Source organism: Tupaia chinensis, unplaced genomic scaffold (assembly GCF_000334495.1).
Source record: "Tupaia chinensis unplaced genomic scaffold, TupChi_1.0 Scaffold000528_1, whole genome shotgun sequence".
In the NCBI taxonomy this organism is placed as follows: domain Eukaryota; kingdom Metazoa; phylum Chordata; class Mammalia; order Scandentia; family Tupaiidae; genus Tupaia; species Tupaia belangeri.
In genome coordinates this window covers 6,927,362-6,953,459 of record NW_006160041.1, presented here as the reverse complement: position 1 = coordinate 6,953,459, position 26,098 = coordinate 6,927,362, and the positions used below count along the sequence as shown (strand labels likewise).

General features: G+C 37.4%; 1 long non-coding RNA gene across 1 annotated transcript in view; it reads left to right on the top strand.

The window, feature by feature from the left end:
* The window catches only part of LOC102484229 (uncharacterized), a 48,121-nt gene extending 22,946 nt beyond the window's left edge, over positions 1-25,175 (top strand). The window contains exons 3-4 of the long non-coding RNA XR_335777.1: positions 3,697-3,796; positions 25,071-25,175. This is a non-coding gene — a long non-coding RNA (uncharacterized LOC102484229). The remainder of the gene's footprint in view (positions 1-3,696; positions 3,797-25,070) is intronic.
* Positions 25,176-26,098: the final 923 nt, after the last annotated feature.

The following is a 26,098-nucleotide window of genomic DNA, read 5'->3' as shown; positions in this document are numbered from 1 at the left end:
TCCCTAGATTTTAACTAGATCAACTCTTTGTGTCCTTTAGGCCTTTGCTTCAGATCTGACCTTCTCAAAGAGACTTTCCCTTACAAGGAAGAACTCACTCCTTGATCAAAGTTATTCAGGTTCCCCTGAGCTCACTTCTAAATTGTCTCAAGTTTAGTTCCTGTTATGATAACTATTTTACAACATTATAATTCTTGTTGAATGTAAAAACTTAAATAATTATGCCTTTAAAGTATTAACTCCATTTTGAATGCTATGGCAATCTAATGTCATTTTGAGTTTATAATTTTGCTGTGTCATATTTGTTTAAAATGTATTGTAACTGAGACAAATAAACTGATAATCATGTTGTATCTGGTGGGTTCCAGGATCCTTCCCTTCACAAGAGACATCTGGAAGCTGTCATTCCATTCTGTGCTAGTATCCTCTCAGACAACAGCATTCAGAAGCTTTGTCATAAGAGTGGCAAACCCTTGGCCTCATCACTGGCAACCTGATGCCATTCTGGACCTGTTTGAGTGCCTCTTTAAAGAGTTAGATCTTCTGAGCTGAGTGGAAAATTCTTTTCATAGACACACAGAGTTTGGTTCATTATTAGCACAAGTATTTGTATACTCTCTTTTCTTCCTTTTACTTCTCTTTTATGCATGTGAATATATATTTGTCTATTTTCTGCTTGTGTGTGTTCTGTAATAAATCTATTCATTGGAGAATATTTTTTTCTACTTGATTTGTTACAAAACAAACAAACAAACAAACAAACAAAAAGCCTTCCCTGTCTCACAGAGAGGTTAATATTTGTCGCCAGGTATTGGGAACCGCCTTTGCCAGTCCAACTGGGACAACCCCTGCCCTATTATTAGCCTGCCTAGCCCAGTTTTAGCAGGAACTCTGTTGAGTAAGTTTAGTGAGAGTCCTCCTCACCTTGATATTTGGTCATCCACAATATCTGTCTTTAATGTCAAAGTTAATGACTTGTCTTTAGAAAGAATCCTATGAGGTCATTTTTATAAGAATCCCCCTACTACTGATGTCTACTCTTAGTAATCTTCTATCCTCTGATCCCTTCACACTGCTTATTGGCTATTAGTCCCCAGCTACCTTTGCTATATGTAGAGTAACACGTACCAATCTCTGTCCCTTACTGTAATAACCCTATTGTAATAATCTTGAATAAAGTCTTTACCATTTTAATAAGTATCAGAATTTTTTTTTACTTTAATCTACCTGATAATGAAATGAATAGATGACTAGAAATCACCACAGGGGCACAAGAAATATGTGAAAAAAAAAAAAACCCTCATCCCCAAGGGAAAAGAATAACTCCTCTTCATCCACAGACAGTACAATGGAATTCATGGAAATGTCTGGTAAAGAATTTAGAGTATTCATAGTGAAAAAACTAACAGAGATAGAAGAGAAGAGAGACAATGAACACCAGAAGAAAAAAGCCAATGAGTTCCAGGAGGTGAGGAAGTTCATGCCAGAGCTGAACTTAACACCATAAAAAAAGAAACAAATGAAACTGTTGGAGATGAAGGCTATAGTACAGGAAGTCAAAACCTCCTTTGAAAGTATTAAAAGCAGACTAGATCATACAGAAAATCAAATCTCAGATGTAGAAGGCAGAACTGCTGGACTAGTAAAATTCACCACAAAAACAGAAAATAGCCCAGAAAAATGAGAATAATATACAAAGAATACCAGATATCATTAAACGCCCAGGCATCCAGATAATTAGTATCCCAGAAGGTGAAGATACTAATAAGGGCATTGATAATCTATTTCATGAAATCCTACAAGAAAACTTTCCAAACCTAGAGAGGCATTTGAAGATCCAGACCCAAGAAATACAAAGGATCCCAAATAGGATCCTCAAAGACACATTATAGCCAGAATGACCAAAACCACAGACAAAGACAAGATACTCAGACTGGCAAGAGAGAAATTTCTAGTTACCTCCAAAGGATATCCCATCAGGCTAACAGAACCTCTTATTGGAAACAATGTGAGCAAGGAAAGAATAGGAAAATATATTCAAAGTGTTGAGTAAAAAACAATTTGAACCAAGAACACTGTATCTGACAAAATTATCCTTCATATGGGAAGAAAAAACAAGAACATTCTTAGATAAACAAAATCTGAAAGAATTACCAACACCAGACCAGCTCTCCAAGAAGTTCTGAAGGGAGTGCTATCTCAGGAAAACTAAAGTCAGTCACATAGTAAATAAGAATTCTAAAACAACTAAGAAAATGGCCAGTTTAACGGTAGGGACAAGTCCATAGTTGAAAGTTACCTTCTAAAATTTAAACAGAAAGATCAGACCACAGCAAAAGATAAAGTACTTGAGTTTGAATTGGTGAAATAGAATTTAATGACTTTTGACTAAAACATTACTGACCTTCTATGCTTTGTTTTCCAGTGTTAAGGAGTTTTGTCTTCTCTCAAATTGTGGACAGGTCCATGTTCCTACTATTCAAACAGAATCCTAATCTGTTTCCTGGTTTAGAGTCTTAAGCAAAGTTCTCTTAACATTTTTAAATTTTGATTTATTAAAGCTAAAACTGTCTTTCTTTAAATTAAAAAAATGTTATTTAAAAAATACCTATTTAGTAACCACAGTAAGCTATATAGCTTCAACTATGTGTTATTTTATAGTATATTCATTCTACCCACAGAGTTTCATGTCTAAAGTCAGAGTTTATTCATAGATATGTATATATCAGCTGAACTCACTATTGAAAGTATTTATATTAAGATATTTTGTGAATCAATACAATGTGGGAAAGAATAAAGGAATGGAAAGCAACTGCATATACCAGAGACAGGATAGGAGGAGAATGGGAAATGGCAGAGGTGAGAAATAGGGGGAAAATATTTCTATATACAAGAAACAAGAATGGAAAATTATTTGTTGACAATAGCATGTATGATTAATCCACTTTGCAGTGTACTCTGGCTGGAAAATCACATTTTGTATGCTGTGGTGATGTTCTGTGAAAGTATGTAAAATAAATAAATAAAATATGTATTATAAAAAATTTTAAATTATATCTAACTTATGTTAGAAAATGAGCTTTAAAAAAATAGAAAGTATAGAAACAGTACCTGAGTAACTACATGAAAAGCCAAAGAGCAGCCAAAAGAAGTAACTACTTATCCACAAAAAGCTCACTTGTACCCAATTTACCTCTTCCTTTCTCATAATGATGATGATTAAAGAACTTACATTTAAATTCACAGCTGATAAGTGAGTGCAGTTAGTTTTGCTCAGCAAAAGAACTATGAATTACTCTACTGTGCATTTTGGACTTTTTTTTAACTCAGTAATTTGATGGATCATCTTAGGTATGAAAAGTAAACTACTAAGTCATAGTTTCTAAGGAAATAGTAAAACAATGAGATCAACAAACTATTAAACAATAATGAGAGAAGGATCATTTAAGACTTTCAGAGAAAGAATGGCAAGGAGAGAAGAAGAAGAGAAATAGCTGAGAAACCATGTTGACTGAATTCTTAAGAGAAATGCTACTGTTACAAAATAAATGTTTAGTACTCCCAAAATTCATATGTTGAATTCTAATTCCCAATGTGATGGTGCTTAGAGACTTGGCCTCTGGGATGTGATTAAGTATGAGATTAGTGTCCTTATAAAAGAGACCCCAGAGAACTTCCTTATTCTGTCATTTGCAGACATAGCAGAAAATATGGCCATCCACGAACCAGGAAGTAGACCATCTCCAAACACCAAATCTATTAGCATCCTGATCTTGGACTTTCAGCATCAAGAACTGTGAGTAGCAAATTTCTGTGTTTCTTAGCCACTCTGTCTCTGATGTTTCATTATAGCAATATGAATGAACCAAACACTCACTCAATTAGAAATACCTAGTAACAATGGAAACTCATAATTTTAAGCTGTTGGAGATAAATGTTCTGTTGTGCCATGCCTTCACAGAGCCTCAGATTCATAGTATCTAAGGCATGAAGTCATTGGAAGTAATTTTACAGAAGGTGACATCATGACCAAAAAAAGGACAACATACATAGACCATTTTGGTGAGAAAATCTACACATGGAACTAAGAATCAAGAACATCAAATCAATCACAGTTGAGATATAACCTGAACTAATTCATCTATCATCTACAACATTTCAGTCTCAAGAAAACAGGGTAACCTTAGTGGGCATCTATTCAATAATGATATGAAATAAAAAATAAAGAGTGCATTTGTTTTTAAATGGGACTGAAGGATGTAAAGGAAACTGAACTTAGGCATGTAGATGGTAAACAATCTTGGAATGTGCACTTTGGATACATTCCTCCTCTGGCATTGAATCTCTGAAAAAAAAAAAAAAGTACCTAAAATAACGTTATAAATGCCACCAATCTATTCATTAAATTTGTTACATTATGTACATCCTATTGCCCAAATAATTTACTCCCTTACTCTTAATTAGTAATTATTAAACCAGATTACTGACTTGCATGCTGACTCCAAATGACTATTAGGTCATTTACCATAGTATTTAGCCAATCACTTCTGTACAGGATTTATGCTATAACCTTGATCAATGTATAGTTTTGACTAATTGTGTTAGTTTGCTATTGTGTTGCTAATAGAAATAATTGAAGCTGAGTGATATATTTAAAAAATAAAGGTTTACTGGATTCATGATTCTAGTGATTTGAGAATCCAAAGGCATAGGGCTGGTATCTCACTGGACTATTTGACAACATGGCCAACAGGAACAAAGAATGTGGGCATGTACACAAATAGAGATCTGGGAGCAGCCATCTTCTTATATAACAATCCACTACTATGATAACTAACCCTTTCTTATAAGAGATAGAATTCACTTGGTCTCTTATTAATCTATTTATGAGGGCAGGGCCTCCATGATGCAATTACTGCCTCATAACGTCTTGCCTCTTAAAGATCTCACCACCTCCCAGTATCACTATACTGGGGGCAAAATTCCAAAATTCCTCCTTTGGAGGACAAGCCAATATCTAAACCATAACACTAACAATTATGTGATCTCCCTCTTTATTTGCAACTTTTACCTTTAAAATGACTTTGAACTTTGTAAGAAGATGACACACATTATTCAGGGTAACTTGAATTTTGTAGTGCCCAAGTGATTGTTCTAATCCTGCAATACAAAAACTCTAGACTATGAACATGCAAATTAATTATATGGGAGGAACAACTTTCCTCTCCAATCCAGATTTTATTAAATGTGCAAAAAATTTTATTATTTCCAACCTATAAATCTTTTCATTTTAATATCTCCTTTGAGCTACCTATAACATCCACCTGATTCCCTCATTGATAATTATTTAAGTAAAATCTTTAACATATATTAATTTTATATCATTATGAAAAGTTATTTCATTTTTTAAATTGTCTTTCTAACAGAAATGCTTATTAGGAGCCAAGCATTATACTTCTTCTTTTACATGGAGTACCTCATATGATCTTCCCAACAACTGGACACTTAGGTTCTATTATCTCCATTTTATAGATCAAAGTCAACAAATGACAGTTCAGTAGACCAAATCGGACCTGCATTCTTCTCTTCAAGAGGGTAGAGCAAAAAGGAACCATCTTAGAGGCAGAGAGCAACCCTCAGCAAGCACTAAATCTGCTTTATCTATGACTTCCCAACTTCTAGAAACATGAGAAATACATTCTTGTAATTTGTAAAATCTACAGAACTTTGTTGTAGCAGCACAAACTAAGACATAAATTGATACTAGAAAAGTGAGTTGCTGCTGTAAGAAAAACACCTGGAATCAGTTTCAGAAGTACATAATGACTAAGATGGAAAGAGTTTTAGGGTACTAGAAAAATCCTAGACTGCTGTGAATGAAGTGATAAGGATGATTTTGCTAAGGGTTCAGAAGAGGTGATTTGTAAACAGACGCTTAAATTCTTACAGATTATTTAAGTGACTATAATTAAAATGTTAGTATAATATGGACAATATAGGGTACTGTGATAAGGCCTACAGGAATTAGTAATATTTCACTGAAAAATGGAATGAAGGCCATACTTGTTATAAAGTGGTAAAGAAGTTGACTGATCGTGTCCATCACCCAGTACTTCATGAAAGATAAAATTGAAGGGTGATGAACTAGGATATTTGGCAGAAGAAAATATCTAAGCAAAGTACTTAGGGTAGTAGAGTCGTCTCTTGATTGCTTATAGTGTAATGTGAGAGCAAAATAAACTAAAGATAGAATTTATAATCAAAGGAAAGCAGAACTTAAAGATGTGTAAAATCTGCAGTTCTGTAAAGGGGAAAAAAAGCACTTTTCAAAGAGAATACAAAGAGGTGACAGGTAAGATTAGTATGGACAGAACAAAGCCAGATGCTATTTATCAAAACAATGGGAGAATGTCTCCAAAGCATTTTCAGAGCTCTTTGAGGCTGCCACTTCCATCAAGAGTCAAACCCTGAAGGCAGAACAGTTTCATGGGAGGAGTCTAAGACTCAGCAAACCTTGGAGCTCACTGCTTCATGCTGCCTCAAATCTCAGTCCCTCACATTTTGGCAAAGCACTCATTGGCCACCCCAATTGTACCTCAATGGGGCCCAGGAAGAGCTTGAGCCACTGCTAAAGAAGACACAGGCAGAAAACCTTACTGCCATCTACCTGTGCCAACTGCTAGCATGCAGGGTGCAAGAGTTGTGTGGGATCCCTCCACCTAGATTTCAAAGGATGCCTCAAAAATTCCCAGAGCTCAGGCAGAGAAGTGCCATGGGGTAGGACCACCATAGAGGATTCCCCACTAGAGCAATGACAAGTGGAACTGTCAAGTTTTTGCTGCCAAAGATAGTTCCCATTAGGGCACTATTTAGTGGAGCCATGGGAGTAGGGCTGCTCCTAAGATTACATAACTAATAGAGCCAGCAATGTGTGAAATCAGTCTGGAAAATCTGATGTACCTGATTACAGCCTATAAGAGCTGCTGCATGTATCATGTTCAGCAATACCAAGTGAGGAGGGATGGGGTGGAGAGGTAGAGCCTTGGGAGCCCAGTCCCTACTCCAGTATATCCAGAAGGCAGAATATGGACTCAAATAACATTATTCTCAAGTCTCAGAATTTAATGTTCCCATGCTGGATTTTGGACTTACTTGGGATCTGTTTCTCCTTTCCTCTTTCCTGTTACTTCCTTTATAGAATGGCAATGTCTATCTTATCGCTGTTCCACAATTGCATTTTGGAAGTACTAACTTGTTTGATCTCATAGATTCATAACCAAAGAGCATTTTTTTTCTTAGTATGAATCTTTGAGTTTTGCCCATATCTGATTTAAATGAGACTCTGGAATTTATTAGAGATTTTGGAGTTGGTGCTGGAATAAATTAAGGCTTTGAGAGCTATTAAGATGGAAAGTAGCTCCATCTTAGTACATGTGAGAAGAACACAAATTTAGGGAACCAGGGACAGAATGTTATGGTCTAAATATGTCCCCAAAAATTTATGTTTCAAGATTTAATGGCCAATGAGTTGATACTAAGAGAAGTCTTTAGGTGTTTAATGGGATTAGAGCCAATATGAAAAGGCTTGAGGGAATGGGTTCACTCTCTTACTCTTCCACCATGCGAAGTCATATTGTCCCCTCCAGAGGATACACAGAAGCAGAGAGCAGCTCCCATTAGACACCAAACCTTCCAGCACTTTGATGTAAGACTTTCTGGATCCCAAAATTGTGAAGAATAAATTCCATTGTTAATAAGTTACTGTATCTGGTGCTTTGTTATAGCAGCATAAACTAACTGACACATGTAAATTTACAAATATGGGATCTGCAAATAATGAGGACTGACTGTATCACTTTCCCTCAGAAACCGCATAAACACAAAATAACACCTTGAGGATAATACAAACATATCAGTATTGCCAGAATATGTAAGAAAAACATATCTTAATTCTAAAGATCTCAGGCCTATATATCAAATACAGTGATACCTTTAAGGGGAATGTCAACTTGGACAGTTGGTGTGAAAGATTACTGAATGGGGAAAATGTTGACTGCTTCATTACCTGGCAGGCATTGTGTAAAACAGTAGCCATTCTTGACATCCAGAAAGATGGCATAGTAATTGATTTCTCAGTTCTCTAAAACTAGCACCTAAAATCCAATCTCAAGCAGCTCAAAGGGTTTCTTGAAAGCACCTTTTTATAAATCCTCAAACCTTTAGCACATTAACCTTGAGAATATTAAAAGTCTTTCCAGGCCTAGCCATGGTGGTGTAATAGCAGCATAACTCTCTGCAAATCTAGAAGCCAAATGGAAAATCAGGGTCTAGTTCACAACTGACCTGAGCATGTTGTCAGATGTGTTTATGTGCATCTGTGATCCTGGATGGCTCAAAGCCTTGAGGGGAGAATTGCAATATGAGTCCCTATTGAAGGTAATTGTCTCTTCCTTTTCTTCTGTCTCTATCTATATCTCATAAAGGAAATAAATAAATAAACTTAAAAAAATGTCTTTCATGAGGGGTGGCATGTTAGTTAAGGTGTTAGACTGCCATATGGCAGACAATGGTTCAAGTCCCAGACCTGGCAACTTGAAAAGCATGGTGGGCATGTGTGCTTGCATACCCAAAATTCCAAGAGGAGACTGGAGGAAAAGGAATCGCTGTGTGGTCATCTCTAGGCGGCAGAGGGGAGGGTGGTGATTTCTATTTTCCTCTCACTGTCTCTCTCTGGCAAGTGCACACATTCTATGGCAAAAACAACAACAAAGAATCTTTACGAGAATAAAACTGTTACATAATGTGCCCATAAAGGGCTCATTCAAGAAAATATTAACTATTTTTTAATCTTTACAGTTATAGGTAAGTAACTGACAGACATGTAGATTTTGTTCAAGCTGACAGAGATTTAACTGATGACTCTACTCTTTGGGTAAAAAATAGTTATGCCTCTATTGGATATTTATTTCAACATTCCTTTGCATGCCAGATGAGTCTGTGGTATTCTGACCTTTCCTTTGAGATGGTTATATCATCTGCCTGGTTTCTTATGTTAAGGAAGAAAAGAATCCCTGCTAATCTTTTAGCTTTTCTCCTAGGAGCATGACAATTAAACTAACAAGAGATATATTAATAGGAGAAATGGTACTCAAATTTTACTCATATTTATGTTCATGAATGTTTGCAGAAGAGTAGTGAAACAAAGCTGTTAGACTCAGTAGCTTATATACCATTTTAAAAAGAAGAGATTTGGGCTACAAGGGATAAAAGTGACTAGAAAATACATGGGATGACTAAAAAAAAAAAATGGGTTATTTCAGTAATATCTGCTTGCAAACTAATCTTGGTGTCAACTTTCCACCCCTCCATAGACTGCTCTTCTCCTCCTGACACATGGGACAACTTTATGAGAGAACTCTTCCTGTATCTGTTGATTTTCAATTGCCTTCAGCTCAAAATAATCCTTATTCCAGGGGCAACCACAGTAGCACAAGCAGTAGGGTACTGCTGTGAGATGCTGAAGTCACATGGGAAGGCCCAGGGTTTGGATCCTGGACATGCCTGTGATCTTAGCTGGCTGGAAGGCTTGGGATAGGATCACAGTATGACCCTTGCCTATTAAGAGTGCCTATCTATCTTTCTCTCTCTCTCTTTTTCTCTCTCCCCACATCATCCTGGAATAAAAGAGAGAAAAGGGAATGAAAGAGAGAGAGAGAGAAAAGACAGATTAAAAAATAACAATTCTTAGGCCAAAGTGGCATATTTAGGCACAGCATATTTGGATTCCCTTCACTTCATATATCAGTAAAACAAAATCTTCAACACAAGTTCAATTTTTAGATCCAAATAACTGGTATTATTTTACCTTTTTCTGACAATTACATTCTAGCAGTATTTCAGAAATCTTCAGGTCTGTTCTGGCCTAATTCCATTGTCCCCTGTGGGAAGAATATGGGAAAAGGAAAGTTGAATATTTGCTGAGTCTTATACACCATAATTGAGACACTACTTTCTCTGAGCAGTGTCAGCTCTGCTCATACAGCAGGCAGTTTTATAACTGGGAGGGGGTGATATGAGGAGACTATCCCTTTGGAAAGTGTTTCTGTGCCCTAGATGGGGTTAAAGAAGAAAGACACCTTAATCAACCACAGTATCAAAGGGCTATGAAAAACTTCCTTAAAGATTTTTCCAATTTTTGGTCGCATGCAATCTTAGTATAGTGTTCTGAGCAACTTTCCACAGTGGCTCATAGAGTAAATAACTCAGAGAAATTATGCTTCTCAGGGCCCCGAGACATGGGAAGGCCCAGGGTTTGGATCCTGGACATGCCTGTGATCTTAGCTGGCTGGAAGGCTTGATAGGATCACAGTATGACCCTTGCCTATTAAGAGTGCCTATCTATCTTTCTCTCTCTCTCTTTTTCTCTCTCCCCACATCATCCTGGAATAAAAGAGAGAAAAGGGAATGAAAGAGAGAGAGAGAGAAAAGACAGATTAAAAAATAACAATTCTTAGGCCAAAGTGGCATATTTAGGCACAGCATATTTGGATTCCCTTCACTTCATATATCAGTAAAACAAAATCTTCAACACAAGTTCAATTTTTAGATCCAAATAACTGGTATTATTTTACCTTTTTCTGACAATTACATTCTAGCAGTATTTCAGAAATCTTCAGGTCTGTTCTGGCCTAATTCCATTGTCCCCTGTGGGAAGAATATGGGAAAAGGAAAGTTGAATATTTGCTGAGTCTTATACACCATAATTGAGACACTACTTTCTCTGAGCAGTGTCAGCTCTGCTCATACAGCAGGCAGTTTTATAACTGGGAGGGGGTGATATGAGGAGACTATCCCTTTGGAAAGTGTTTCTGTGCCCTAGATGGGGTTAAAGAAGAAAGACACCTTAATCAACCACAGTATCAAAGGGCTATGAAAAACTTCCTTAAAGATTTTTCCAATTTTTGGTCGCATGCAATCTTAGTATAGTGTTCTGAGCAACTTTCCACAGTGGCTCATAGAGTAAATAACTCAGAGAAATTATGCTTCTCAGGGCCCCGAGAGCTGATCTAGTCTGTTTAAATTGTCAAATGCCTTTGCATCGTCTAAGGGTAGTTACTTGCTATTGCTATACCACATACTCTAGGGCTAAGAGATTATCTGGGATAGCTTCCCTTTGAGAGGACTTGTGAGTGAATATGTGTGTTTGTATGTCTCTGTGTGTGTATAAGAAAGAAAAAGAGAAATCTTCCATTACTTCATTATCTAAGTAACATTCCAGAGGACAGACTGGTGGAAACTGTTGGACTTTTCACTAAGCAGTTTCTATCACAATTACCAGGGGAAGTGTGGAAATTCACGGCTGGCCAGAACTCCAGGAAATCTGGGAGACATTGCCAGGCCCAGGCTATTCATAGCTTCTACATTCTTTCTATTCTCCATGCATGGGGACATTTAATCACTAGAAGTTCAATACAACCTTCACAATTAGTCATATAGCTCTCTTGGTTAAAGAAACTTTTTTTAAATATTCCAGGCAATTATACCTTGATTCAGATTCAGATCCTTCCTGCTGCTTAGCCAACACACATGCAATGTCTCATTTCTTTTTTTTTTTTTTTTTTGGAGACGTTTTTTCTTATTGGGCATGTGTGCTCGCAAGAAAGACAGAGAGGGAGACGTTTTTTCTTATAGGGCATGTGTGCTCGCAAGAAAGACAGAGAGAGACAGAGAGCTAGAAAGTGAGAAATCACCCCCGGTGGGGATGGCCACGCCACAATTCCTTCTCCTCCATTCTCCTCTCAGGATCTTTGGCATGCACACACATGTGCCTGGCATCAGTTTAAGTCACCAGGTCCAGGACTTGAACAGCAGTCAACTACGTGGGAGTCCAGTTGACATAGCCACTACACAAACTGTTGGTCCCGCAATGTCTCACTTCTAATAACTACAGTAACCTTGTATTGGGACCAGCAATACAAGTCCAACTTCCTTGCAACTACTTCTTTTATATAAATGCGGTGGGCATTTATTTATATAGATACTCAACCTCCTCCTTCCTATTCCCAACCTAACCTCATTTAAGGGGAATTCTTCTTTACCCATGTTTTTGGTGGAAAGCAGTTCTTACCTTCTACTCTGCAACCCAAAGGGGTTGCAATCCTCCTTCCCCTAGACACAGACAGGAAAATGAGCACAGGAACATATTTTCAACAAATTAGATATATAATGTGCATCTGATCTTGAGAATATTCAATTCTACTAGATACATAAATGTATAGTTTAAAAAGCATAAGCAAAATTTAAAAACCAGAGGCAGAAGACGGCATAGTGGTTGAGGCACTGGATTCCCACATGGCCAGCTGTGGTTTAAATCTCAGACACATTGGTTTTAAAATCACTTTGGGCATGTGTGCATGTGTGCCCAAAATCCTGAGAGGAGAATGGGAGAAAGTATTGCAGCATGGCCATTTCCCCTTGGAGAAATGCTCACTCTCTCTCCCTTTCTTTCCCTTTCTCTCTCTGTCTTTGGTATGTACCCTATGGCAAACAAACAAACTTAAAAAAAACTTTTAATGTATTTTTAAGTACAAGTTAGTAGCTACTAAGCAAAAAGTTTGTTAGATGTAGGCAGAGCTTATGGTGTATAATAAACATCAGTTAATAATCTATCAGGTAAAGCATGTATATGCCAGAGAGAAATGAAAGAACCAACAGAGGCATAATATTCATGAGGAACCTGGATACTATATTTATGACACTAAATATGCAAGAGACACTATATGTTCACAATAACTACTACGAGCACTCAATATTCATTAGGCTTTAATTCATCAGCCATTTGTGATGCCCATTCCGGCTCCATGTATCCTCTGTCCAAGACACACAAATAAAACCCATGGTTGCTTGTCAGCAGTTGACGAGCTGCAGCTGTGGCCAGTGGTACTTGTCCAGATGTGTCTTCAATAGAGCAGTGGGTGTCACCGGCCCAAAGTAACATTCATCTATAGAGCCCTTTGCTCAAATTTAGCTCTGACACCTATGACACTACCTTTGGAAGACTAATTTAACAGAAACAATCAGGATATATAAACATTGAACGCCCTAAGATTCAGATCGTGTGGTTCTTCCATCCCATGTACACTTACATCCTAAGTGGGTTAACTTATTCCAACTCTTCTCTCATGATTTTTTTTCTTTTAAGGTTTTTGTCATAGATGTATGTACTTGCTGGAGAGAGACAGAGAGAGAGGGAAAGTGAGCAATCACCACCACCCCACGTGGGGGTTAGGGGTAGCGGCCACAACAATCCCTTCTCCTCCATTCTCCTCTCAGGATTCTGGACACACATGAACATTTGCTCAGCAAGTTTTTCTAGCTCCCAGGTCTAGGACCCAGATCACAGTGTTGGCCATGAGAAATCCAGTGCCTCAACTACCAAATCACCTAGACCCCTCTTGCTTCTTACCATTTGTTTTATTTGCCTTGATAAATAATATCATTTGAGCATCTTAATTTAGTCTTCAAGTCTTTTTTTTTTTTTTTTTATGTACTCTAGGATAGCCTGCCTGGCAGTGCATTTAAAGACTGTCACTACTTCAGAGTAATTCCTCTCTGTTATGAGATTTTTGAGTCAAGAATGAATAATGCAAGAGTACTATATTGTAACAGCCTGAGGACCAGGCTAAGCTTATGCTGGATTCTTGGTTGAGGATCAGGCACTGCAGTCTCTAGAATCCTCCTGATTATAATCTCTCTCTCTTGCTCTCTCTCTTAATTGTGAAAAATGGCAAATATATGGCAAGGTATATAAAATCATGTAAAATTTTGTAAGTAATAATTATACAATTATATAACCTCTCCTACCAATAAGGAAATTAAAATCAGGTATAAGGGTTAAACTTGTCCCAGACTGATTCCCCTATAACTTGACCTTCAAAAAAATAAATAATTTTGAGCATCTAATTTAGTCTTCAAGTCTTTTTTTTTTTTTTTTTCTATGTACTCTAGGATAGCCTGCCTGGCAGTGCATTTAAAGACTGTCACTACTTCAGAGTAATTCCTCTCTGTTATGAGATTTTTGAGTCAAGAATGAATAATGCAAGAGTACTATATTGTAACAGCCTGAGGACCAGGCTAAGCTTATGCTGGATTCTTGGTTGAGGATCAGGCACTGCAGTCTCTAGAATCCTCCTGATTATAATCTCTCTCTCTTGCTCTCTCTCTTAATTGTGAAAAATGGCAAATATATGGCAAGGTATATAAAATCATGTAAAATTTTGTAAGTAATAATTATACAATTATATAACCTCTCCTACCAATAAGGAAATTAAAATCAGGTATAAGGGTTAAACTTGTCCCAGACTGATTCCCCTATAACTTGACCTTCAAAAAAATAAATAAAAATAAAAAATGGTTTCCTGCAATGTTCCACTAAAATGAGTTTAGAGCCTGGCATTTAAGGCAATTGATTTTAGTCAACTATTAGATGGGGATCACAGTCTTTGGAATATGTCATGGGAGAATGAGCATTGATTTGGCAAGTCCCATCACTCGCTAGTTATGTCATAGAGCTATAACTGCAATATTTAGACGTCAGCCATGGTATTTGAAGACATAAGGTACTAGGCTGGGCTGGAGCCAAAATTCTGTCATGACAACTGAAAAACTCCAAAGCCCAAGAGTTGTCATCCCTTTCACAGAGCCTTTTATCTGGTTCAAATGGGCATCTGTACTATCTCTTTTACTCAATTCCTCTCTCTTGAAAATAACTACAGTCCTCACTTTTAATCTTCTGGCTTTTTAAAATAATTCTTCCACCTAGAGATTCATTACTAGACATTTCAGTTCAGTTTTGTTTCTTTTCCTACTTTAGAACTTTACGTAGTGTGTGAGATTTGTCTCTGTTGTTGTGGTAGTTGTAGTTTATTCATTTTTGTTGCTATGAAGTTTTTTATAGGTTTTTGACAGGGAGAAAAAAACTCTTCCCCTACCCTCAGATTCAGAGTTTGGGGACCTGTGAATTAAAATGACAAAAAAAAATAGATTAGCAAAAAAACTGAAGTAAAAAAGACAAATTTATTCATGTAGGTATGAGAGTTCACAGAAAAATGTGATTGAAAGAGGTAGTTAGAATTTGAACTTGTATTCCAACTTAATAGGGAAAGGGCAGGGAGAAGAGCATTTATGAAAAAATAAGTGACTGTTAAGAAAGATAAACAGCAATAGATAGGAGATTTGATAGTTCTGTGTCAGTGTCTGTTTAGGTATAATGTAGAAACTTCTCATCTCCAGTGCTGAGTCAGTCTTCCCTGCTTGCTCTTTGGGAGGGCATTTATGACAACTGAGTTCTAAATTTCTTTCGGGAGGCTCTGCTTGTCGGGAGATAAGAGACTGTAAGAACTCAAATGGCTCCTGATAAAAATAATTTTTTATACTATAGTGGCATATTTTAGACTCCTTCATACCATCCTATTATAGTCTATTCTATTATTATTAATAAACACCTAGAAGTGGAATTTCTGGGTCATAGTATATGTTTGTGTTCAACTTTCAGGAGACAATAGCAAAGAATTTCCCATTGTGTTGTCACAAATTCAAGTTCCACAGCAGTGGATGAAAATTCCTGGATTCCACATCTTCACCTCCATTTGGTATCATCTGATTTTTTAATGTTTGCTGGTCTAGCGAATGTGTATTGATAACTTACTGTGATTTTTATCTTGCCTCACTTTCAGTAAAACTGAGTATGTTTTCACATACCTATGTGCCATATCACTATCCTCTTTTGTTGAATGCCAGTTCAAATTTCTATTGTGTTGCATTTTTTTTCTATTTCCTATTTGTAGGAGCTCTTTATATATGTTGGATCTAGATCTTTGGTTGTTAATGTCACTAGCAGCAATTCTACTCTATAGTTTGTCATTTCATTCTAATATATTTTAATGGATAGGGTTCTTAATATTTTCAGAATTTTACTTATAATTATTTTTTTCAAATTTGCTATAGGGCATGTGCACTCACCAGAGAAAGACAGAGAGAAAGAGGAAGAGGGAAAGTCAGAAAGCAAGCCACCAAGCCCATAACTTGAACCACGGCCAGCCATGTGGGAGTCCATCATCTTAACCATCATATTACCTGCTGGCCCCAGAGTTCTTCATTGTGATGTCAAAGAAAAGGCAATCTTTTCCTTTGTGGATAGCGTTTTTTGTGTCTTATAAGAAAACCTTTGCCAACTCTGACTTCATGATAACATTTTCCTGCTTTACCTTCTAAAGCTTTGTAGTTTTGCTTTTCTCATTTAGATCTTTAATCTCCTGGGAACGAATCTTTTTGTGAATGTTCCTGCCTTTTTATTTTTTTTCCTGAGCTCAATTTTTCAACTTCCAATCAATTCTGTGAATTCCAATCCAATACTAATAATTCATCTTTTCACTTCAGATAGCCAGCATAAGTTTCTGCTGGTTTCAGTCAAGAATCTAGGCTGATACTACTACTTTGGCTTCCATTCCTGGAGTCCTGCTTGTTAACCCCAATCCAGTCTCTGCCCTATGACCAGATGGAGACTGAGTTTTGTGCATGGTTTGAACTATGCCCAAAGATTGCTGTAGTCTATGATCTTGTGCCTTACCCCACAGATGACATATTTCAGCTGCAGCTGGAATGGTTCCACCAGCTCCCACCCCACTGCCAGGTACAACTATAAGTTAAAAACCATGCTTCACAGATTCTCAAGATGTGACATGAAATTAAAAGTCAGCCCTTAGACACCCAGCTGGAAGGGTGAGAGGCCCACAGAAAGAGGGTTACAGAGATAACATTCATAAGCCATCCAATTGACGTCATCTGCTAAGCCAGACAAGTGAAAGCAGGCTTAACTCCCAGTTGGGGATTTCAGATCTTATTGCCATTCTTTGTCTCTCCTATCAGGAGGCCTTGCAGGAAGATTCACACTTTATTTCTTCCAAGTGGTTTATTGATTTGTGGATTCACTGAAATGTGCATCAATTGAACTAACTATTCCCTTTAAGTAAGGGGGAATTCACACTGTGCTGAAATTAACAGGCACAACAGAACTGCCTCTTAGAGTTCAGCCACAGCACAAAAGAGACACACAGTATGAGGGCAATCTGGTGATTAAATAGCTCTACTTCATCCCTAGCATCAAAAGCCAGTGTGCTTTCATTTCTGTTTTCTTTGTCTCTCTAGTCCCTGCCCCCAAGACACATACATTTTGAAGAGATTATGTGCACTATTTAACAGAAAATAGATTTCTTGTCCATCTTTCACTTCCTCTTTATATCTCTGGGTCTTATTTTCCTTCATTACCTCTTAAATGTGTAGCAAACTTTGAATTATTTTTTTCCTAGTTGACAATTTAACTTCATATCTTCTCTGACCAAGTCACATGGAAATAATGACTAAAACAGGACAGGATGGCAAAATACTACATTTAACCAACTATTTTTCTTTATAAAAATAAGTGCTGTCCCCATACCACTGACATGATTCTATGATCTGTTATTTGTTTGTTTCCATCTTTATAATGAACTCCTTCTAAGTCTGCCTATAGCTCTTGTGACTCTGAAATAGAATACTTCAGAATTTTATAACCTTAACAAACTCTGAAATCTAGGAACATAATTACTTCACTTTATCTCAAAATCAAGATAGGTAAGACTAATATCATTATCTTCCAACTTTTTAGAAGAAAATTGTGGACCCGCAAAAACAAACAAATGGATACAAGGTTTGGCCCCCAATTTTAACTTATTTGACTACTTGGCCAATATTCTTTTTTTTTTTTTGAGAGGTTTTTGCCATAGGGCGCGTGAGCTCACCAGACAGAGACAGACAGAGAGACAGAAAGCGAAAAATCACCCCCCCAGGGGTGGTGGCCACGCCGCAATCTCTTATCCTCCATTCTCCTCTGGGGATCTTGGGCATGCCTGCACACACACCCGGCGTGAGTTTTAAGCCACTGGGTCCAGGACGCGAACCACAGTCGACTACATGGGAGTCCAGCGACATAGCCGTTACACTAACTGCTGGTCCCCTTGGCCAATATTCTTTTCAATGACTGTCTAACATTAAAACGTTCTCTGTGTTACATGCTATAATATTTATTTTATGCAAAATTCATATTATTTCAAAAACCAAACCTGCAACATGGGCCATATTTATATCATTTTAAAAACATCTAATTCACACTTGGGATATGAGCCATAAAGACACAAATTCTTAGGTAAAAATATTAATAAATATTCTCATGTGCTAAGATTCAGGGGGGAATCTAATACATTAAATATTATCTGATTTGAAGTGTTTATGGTATTTTTGTGGGAAATTCAGATTCAAAAGTTATTACTGAGATTAAAGAAATATATTCCAACAGAATGTGTTTAAATAATAAAGGTCAAAATCCAAACTTCCATCTTTATTAATGTATAGATTGACTAAACAGGCTTTCTGGACACATATTTAGGTCTTTACAACTGTACAGAAAAGGCTGGGAATGGTTGGCTTAGGGGCACAAATACGATAACACAATCTGTTCCTTTAATTTTTTAATTACTTAACCATTAATTTCAAGGCTGGGTAAAATTCCATTGCTTTAGAAATAAGGCATTTATTGAGACCAGCACATGGCTAATGGTTACATTGCTGGACTTCCTCATAGTCAACCACGGTCCAAGTTCCAGGTCCAGTGGCTTGAAACTCACACCGGGTGTGTGTGCATGTATGCCCAAAATCCTGAGATGAGAATCGAGGAGAAGGGATTGTAGTGTGGCCATCCTCCCCTTGGGGGTAATTTCTTACTTCCTATCTCTCTGTCTCTCCTGCAATCACATGTGCCCTATAGCAAAAATCTCTCTAAAAAAGAAAGAAAGAAAGAAAGAAAAACATTTACGTAAGCAGAATTACAAGAGGTGAACAAAGAATATTCAAGAAAGTTTATTGCATATGCATATATTTAAAAATCTACTCTGATTATCCTGACTCTTCTAATAGAACAAAGGGAATTTTTTATGCTATTTGTTTAATTTCATTCACTTGTAAATTTATTCTTCTTTATTCATACAGTAACTGCCAGGCATTCCTTGTATTCTAGGCTATAGCAATATAGATGAGAAGTTTAACCTCCACGGTAAGTATAGAAGTCCCACAGAAGAGGATCCCCATCTTGAAAATGAAAGCGTGCTTGTCAGAAATATCTAATCCCAGGAGAACAAATAGGAGCACCCCATTTAGCCCATCTTGTGTTACTATAAAAGAATATGTCAGATGGGGGTAATTTATAAAGAGCAGAAATTTGTATCTCATGGTTCTAGAGATTGTTAAGTCTAAGATCAAAGCATCAGTAAATTAAGTGTCTCATAGGGACTCAGTTTCTGATTCCAAAATGAATACAACATCATCCAAAGAAAAAAAAATACTATTCCTCACACGACAAGAGTGAGTATTCCCACAAGGCCTTTTTATTTATATAGTGGCATGACTTCATTCATTAGGGCAAAGTCCTCAAGACTAACCCCCCCCCCCCCCCCCCCCCGCGCTCTTGTGACTCTGAAATAGAATACTTCAGAATTTTATAACCTTAACAAACTCTGAAATCTAGGAACATAATTACTTCACTTTATCTCAAAATCAAGATAGGTAAGACTAATATCATTATCTTCCAACTTTTTAGAAGAAAATTGTGGACCCGCAAAAACAAACAAATGGATACAAGGTTTGGCCCCCAATTTTAACTTATTTGACTACTTGGCCAATATTCTTTTTTTTTTTTTGAGAGGTTTTTGCCATAGGGCGCGTGAGCTCACCAGACAGAGACAGACAGAGAGACAGAAAGCGAAAAATCACCCCCCCAGGGGTGGTGGCCACGCCGCAATCTCTTATCCTCCATTCTCCTCTGGGGATCTTGGGCATGCCTGCACACACACCCGGCGTGAGTTTTAAGCCACTGGGTCCAGGACGCGAACCACAGTCGACTACATGGGAGTCCAGCGACATAGCCGTTACACTAACTGCTGGTCCCCTTGGCCAATATTCTTTTCAATGACTGTCTAACATTAAAACGTTCTCTGTGTTACATGCTATAATATTTATTTTATGCAAAATTCATATTATTTCAAAAACCAAACCTGCAACATGGGCCATATTTATATCATTTTAAAAACATCTAATTCACACTTGGGATATGAGCCATAAAGACACAAATTCTTAGGTAAAAATATTAATAAATATTCTCATGTGCTAAGATTCAGGGGGGAATCTAATACATTAAATATTATCTGATTTGAAGTGTTTATGGTATTTTTGTGGGAAATTCAGATTCAAAAGTTATTACTGAGATTAAAGAAATATATTCCAACAGAATGTGTTTAAATAATAAAGGTCAAAATCCAAACTTCCATCTTTATTAATGTATAGATTGACTAAACAGGCTTTCTGGACACATATTTAGGTCTTTACAACTGTACAGAAAAGGCTGGGAATGGTTGGCTTAGGGGCACAAATACGATAACACAATCTGTTCCTTTAATTTTTTAATTACTTAACCATTAATTTCAAGGCTGGGTAAAATTCCATTGCTTTAGAAATAAGGCATTTATTGAGACCAGCACATGGCTAATGGTTACATTGCTGGACTTCCTCATAGTCAACCACGGTCCAAGTTCCAGGTCCAGTGGCTTGAAACTCACACCGGGTGTGTGTGCATGTATGCCCAAAATCCTGAGATGAGAATCGAGGAGAAGGGATTGTAGTGTGGCCATCCTCCCCTTGGGGGTAATTTCTTACTTCCTATCTCTCTGTCTCTCCTGCAATCACATGTGCCCTATAGCAAAAATCTCTCTAAAAAAGAAAGAAAGAAAGAAAGAAAAACATTTACGTAAGCAGAATTACAAGAGGTGAACAAAGAATATTCAAGAAAGTTTATTGCATATGCATATATTTAAAAATCTACTCTGATTATCCTGACTCTTCTAATAGAACAAAGGGAATTTTTTATGCTATTTGTTTAATTTCATTCACTTGTAAATTTATTCTTCTTTATTCATACAGTAACTGCCAGGCATTCCTTGTATTCTAGGCTATAGCAATATAGATGAGAAGTTTAACCTCCACGGTAAGTATAGAAGTCCCACAGAAGAGGATCCCCATCTTGAAAATGAAAGCGTGCTTGTCAGAAATATCTAATCCCAGGAGAACAAATAGGAGCACCCCATTTAGCCCATCTTGTGTTACTATAAAAGAATATGTCAGATGGGGGTAATTTATAAAGAGCAGAAATTTGTATCTCATGGTTCTAGAGATTGTTAAGTCTAAGATCAAAGCATCAGTAAATTAAGTGTCTCATAGGGACTCAGTTTCTGATTCCAAAATGAATACAACATCATCCAAAGAAAAAAAAATACTATTCCTCACACGACAAGAGTGAGTATTCCCACAAGGCCTTTTTATTTATATAGTGGCATGACTTCATTCATTAGGGCAAAGTCCTCAAGACTAACCCCCCACCCCCCCCCCCCCACACTTTTTCCCCCCCCCGCCCCTTAGGCTCCACCTTCCAACACTGTTGCCTTAAAGTTTAAGTTTCTAGGTGAGTGTTGGAGGGAACAAAAACATTCGAACCATGGCAAATTCTCATGCTAAACCCAATTTCTTTATCTGTCCTGTAAGCTTCAATGCTTCACAGTAAATTTGGTGGGGTGTTGAAACAAGCAAAAGAACTGGAAATCTATGGTTTCAGAATTTCTGTCCTGGGACCCAAAGTCCTATAGTTTCATGAACTATTCCAATACCTCAAACAACTTAGAAATTAAACTACTAATTTTTGCTCTTGTTTGCTGTGTCCTGCTTGTTATATGTATGACTTTTACACCAGTCTGACCTAGAATGCAGCAGAAGATAACTCTTATGACAAGTCACGCAATCTCCAACACTGTTCATATGAATTACCCCAAACCTTTGCAAAGTCTGCTTCTTTTCTGCTTCACTTAAACTACTTTTGAGTGTTGGGCTTGTGTCCCCATTTTTCTGTGGGGAAGCTATGGTATAGCTTTGAGAAATTTAGCTCTGCTCTACCACCACACACCCACAAATTACTCCAAGAAAGAAGACATTCCAAAAGTTAAAAAGAAATGGGACCAGCAGTTAGCATAATGGCTATGTTGCTGGACTCCCACGTAGTCAACTGCGGTTCGAGTCCCAGACCCGGCAGCTTAAACTCACGCTGGGCGCATGTGCGTGTGTGCACAAGATCCCAAGAGGAGAATGGAGGAGAAGGGACTGTGGCATGGCCATCCCCTCTGGGGGTGATTTCTCGCTTTCTATCTCTCTGTCTCTCCCTGTCTTTCTGGCAAGCACATGAGCCCTATAGCAAAAACCTCTCCAAGAATAATAAAAAAAAAAAAGTTAAAAAGAAATTTATTTGTTATACAAACCTAGCATAAAGAAATCACCTGACCTCTTCCTCAAACCAGGATTCTGGCTTATAACAGATGCTACTCACAATATCCCTAACAAATCCACCCTTTGATTCTTGCTTAAAAAATAAAAAAATACACCAACAAAATACCTTGTTTTGTTTAGGTTTAGGGCAACAAAGTGCTCAGAGAAGAAGGACCATTTCCCCTTTTCCAAGGATTGAACCCTACGACTCCCACATCAGTGACTAACTTGGATGGTTTATATAAGTTCCAGTTCTGTTCAATGGCATCTGAGGAGAAGCTGGCTGGCAGCTTCTAGAAAATATTTTCTGGCTATGTTGCTGGACTCCCACGTAGTCAACTGCGGTTCGAGTCCCAGACCCGGCAGCTTAAACTCACGCTGGGCGCATGTGCGTGTGTGCACAAGATCCCAAGAGGAGAATGGAGGAGAAGGGACTGTGGCATGGCCATCCCCTCTGGGGGTGATTTCTCGCTTTCTATCTCTCTGTCTCTCCCTGTCTTTCTGGCAAGCACATGAGCCCTATAGCAAAAACCTCTCCAAGAATAATAAAAAAAAAAAAGTTAAAAAGAAATTTATTTGTTATACAAACCTAGCATAAAGAAATCACCTGACCTCTTCCTCAAACCAGGATTCTGGCTTATAACAGATGCTACTCACAATATCCCTAACAAATCCACCCTTTGATTCTTGCTTAAAAAATAAAAAAATACACCAACAAAATACCTTGTTTTGTTTAGGTTTAGGGCAACAAAGTGCTCAGAGAAGAAGGACCATTTCCCCTTTTCCAAGGATTGAACCCTACGACTCCCACATCAGTGACTAACTTGGATGGTTTATATAAGTTCCAGTTCTGTTCAATGGCATCTGAGGAGAAGCTGGCTGGCAGCTTCTAGAAAATATTTTCTCTATGATAAAGAGACAGATGCCTACTACAAACTTTCTTTCTGCCTATGAATGTTTTGGGAAACTTTGGGACCCCTTTAGACTCCTTTAGACAAGAACACGATACCATTTTCTTACCATGAGTAGCTAAACATGATGAAAAAGTCAACATGTTGAGTATGACAGAGTCAGAAATTAGAGGCCAAGATGGATAACACATACTGCACATTGCTGTCACACAAGCTTAAGTTCAATTTCTGACCTGCCCTAAAACAAACAAACAAACAAACAAACAAAAACCCAAGCTCAGTGGCATAAATCTATTGTCCAAGCTACTCGGGAGGCCGATACAAGTAGATAACAAACTCATGACCAGGGAGGCAATGCAGCAAGACCCTTGCTGAATAAACCAGCATGTCTCTAGTCCCAGATACTAGGAAGGCTGATGCAGAAGAATTCCAACATATGAGACTCTGTCTAAAATAACACCACACTATACACATACAGACATAGAAATTAAAAGGAGCCTGGATCCTACATAACATCATTATACATGGTATAATCCTGGAATTGCCTTATCAATGAATTTTTTAAATTTGAAATCCAAAATATCCTTTTGGTCTTATCATCTTCTATCCAGAAATTCTGGAATCTCTATTGTCTTCTTGCCCTTTGAACTGATACATACCTAGTTTCCTTATCTCAAACTTTGTTTTTTCCTAAAGAAATTAGCTCCAATTAACCAGTCTCACCTCCTACCTCATGTGGATACCTTTCCAATCAAATAGCACCCAACAAATACAGAGTTCAAGTTGATAGACAAGACCCTGACTTTGATTCAATGGGCCCATCTTGGTCATTTGAAAGAAGAAAGCAGATGAAGATATAATTCGTTATATGTACTTTTGATGGTAAATAAATGAAAATAAAAATTACTTATCACATGATTACTTTTGAAGCAGAGAGAAATAGTTTAACAGATGAAGTACATAGTTATTTTTTAAAATTGTGATAAGAGAATTTGAAAATTGGAGCCAGCAGGTGGTGTGGAGATTAAGGTGCTGGATCCCACATGACCAATTGCATAGTATAATATGATGACCCAGGGACTTAAAAATTACACTGGGCACATGTGTGCACCCCAAATCCTGAATGGAGACTGAAGGAGAAGGGATTATAGCATGGCCATCTGCTAAGTGGGTGATTTCTCACTTTCTCTTGTTCTATCTCTCTGGTGAGCACAGATACCCCATATGAAAACATTAAGAAAAAAAATTAAAAATCACTATCACAATTCAGATGGTTTTTTTGGGGGGGCGGTGGGGTCTATAAAAATATCTAGAAAACTGAGTCTCTGATCAACCCAAACCTTTAAAAAAGTAATATCATTTAATTCCAATTCTAGGTAGTTATTATATTTAAAAATTCCAACTCTAGGAAAAGCTTAAGGTTAAAAGTTATTTTACTGCCAAATATTAGGAACTATCTAAATAATAGTCAGTGAGAGACAATCTATTAAGATAATCTGTTATTCTATTTTAACAGCATGGAAAATGCTTATTTGTTATATAAGGAAACAAAATATGGATAAGACATATATAATGTAATTGTAAGAACTATGTTTTAACAATGTGTAGGCAAAAGACAAGATAAAAATATTACTAAAATGTGAAAATGGTTACCACAGTTGGTGTAGAAAAATTGGTAATTTTTACTTTTTCCTTTTTATTTTGCAGTACCTTCAAAATGCTCTAAAAGTTTACGAACTGCAAAGCCCCTACACTTGGTTGACTGGAATCTTTCTTTTAATCACAGCCTGGAACTGGACCAGGACTTGGCAAATGCCCCCAAATAAATAAGGCAGAATTAGTGTACAGAACAGCACATAAGATGAAAACTGAAAGTTTCAAACCAAATGACTGACACATTCCAAATTCCCAGATGTCTGTTGGACAGTAAACTAAATCACCAAATTTTTAATTGCTTAGTTTTGTTTTCAATTTGGATTTGGCTTTAAAGTAGCTGGGTGTTAAAACAACACAGTAGCTAAAATTTCTGAGAAAATGGAAAGGATACTCTGGCAGAGAAACTCAGATACTAGTTTACCAAGCACCTGTTGGAACACCACCTAAACTAGAGCAGCTCACTGCTTCCAAAGAAAGGTTCAGATTTTTAACAGAAGTATGTCTGGTTCAGTAGTTTACTCAATGCTTCTACTGGTCTAGAGAGAAGGAGAAGAATACTACCACTGACACAAGATAAAAGGATAGAGGGGTTCCATTAGGAACCTCTTATATGCCTGTAATCCTGTCTTCAAAGACTGAAAGTATCACTTAACCAGCAACAGGGACTAGGGTTTCCTAGAATAGGCACAGTTCCTCAGCCACCAACTAATCTCCCACTTGTCTGGTAAGTGCCAAGGTATTAACATTTAAATCACCAAGAAGAGAATTAGACCTCTCTGAGTTGTTTCTATCCCATTGAGGCTACTTCTAGTTACAGCTTCAAACTTCCCAAGGGGATGGAAAACCCATCTATTAGAATCAGAATCAGCTTACAAGGAAACAGCTGCAACATCCTGAAATAAGAATTAGATGAGTAGTCAGGAAGCCTCACTTCTAATTCTGGCTCTGCTGGGATCAACGCTGACCCTAAGCAATCCACGTAAACTCTCAAGTCCATAGATTTCTTATCTTTAAGAACTTGATGGACTGATCTTTGATCTTATTTCCTTACCTTTAATGTAACTTGGATATCTGCCACC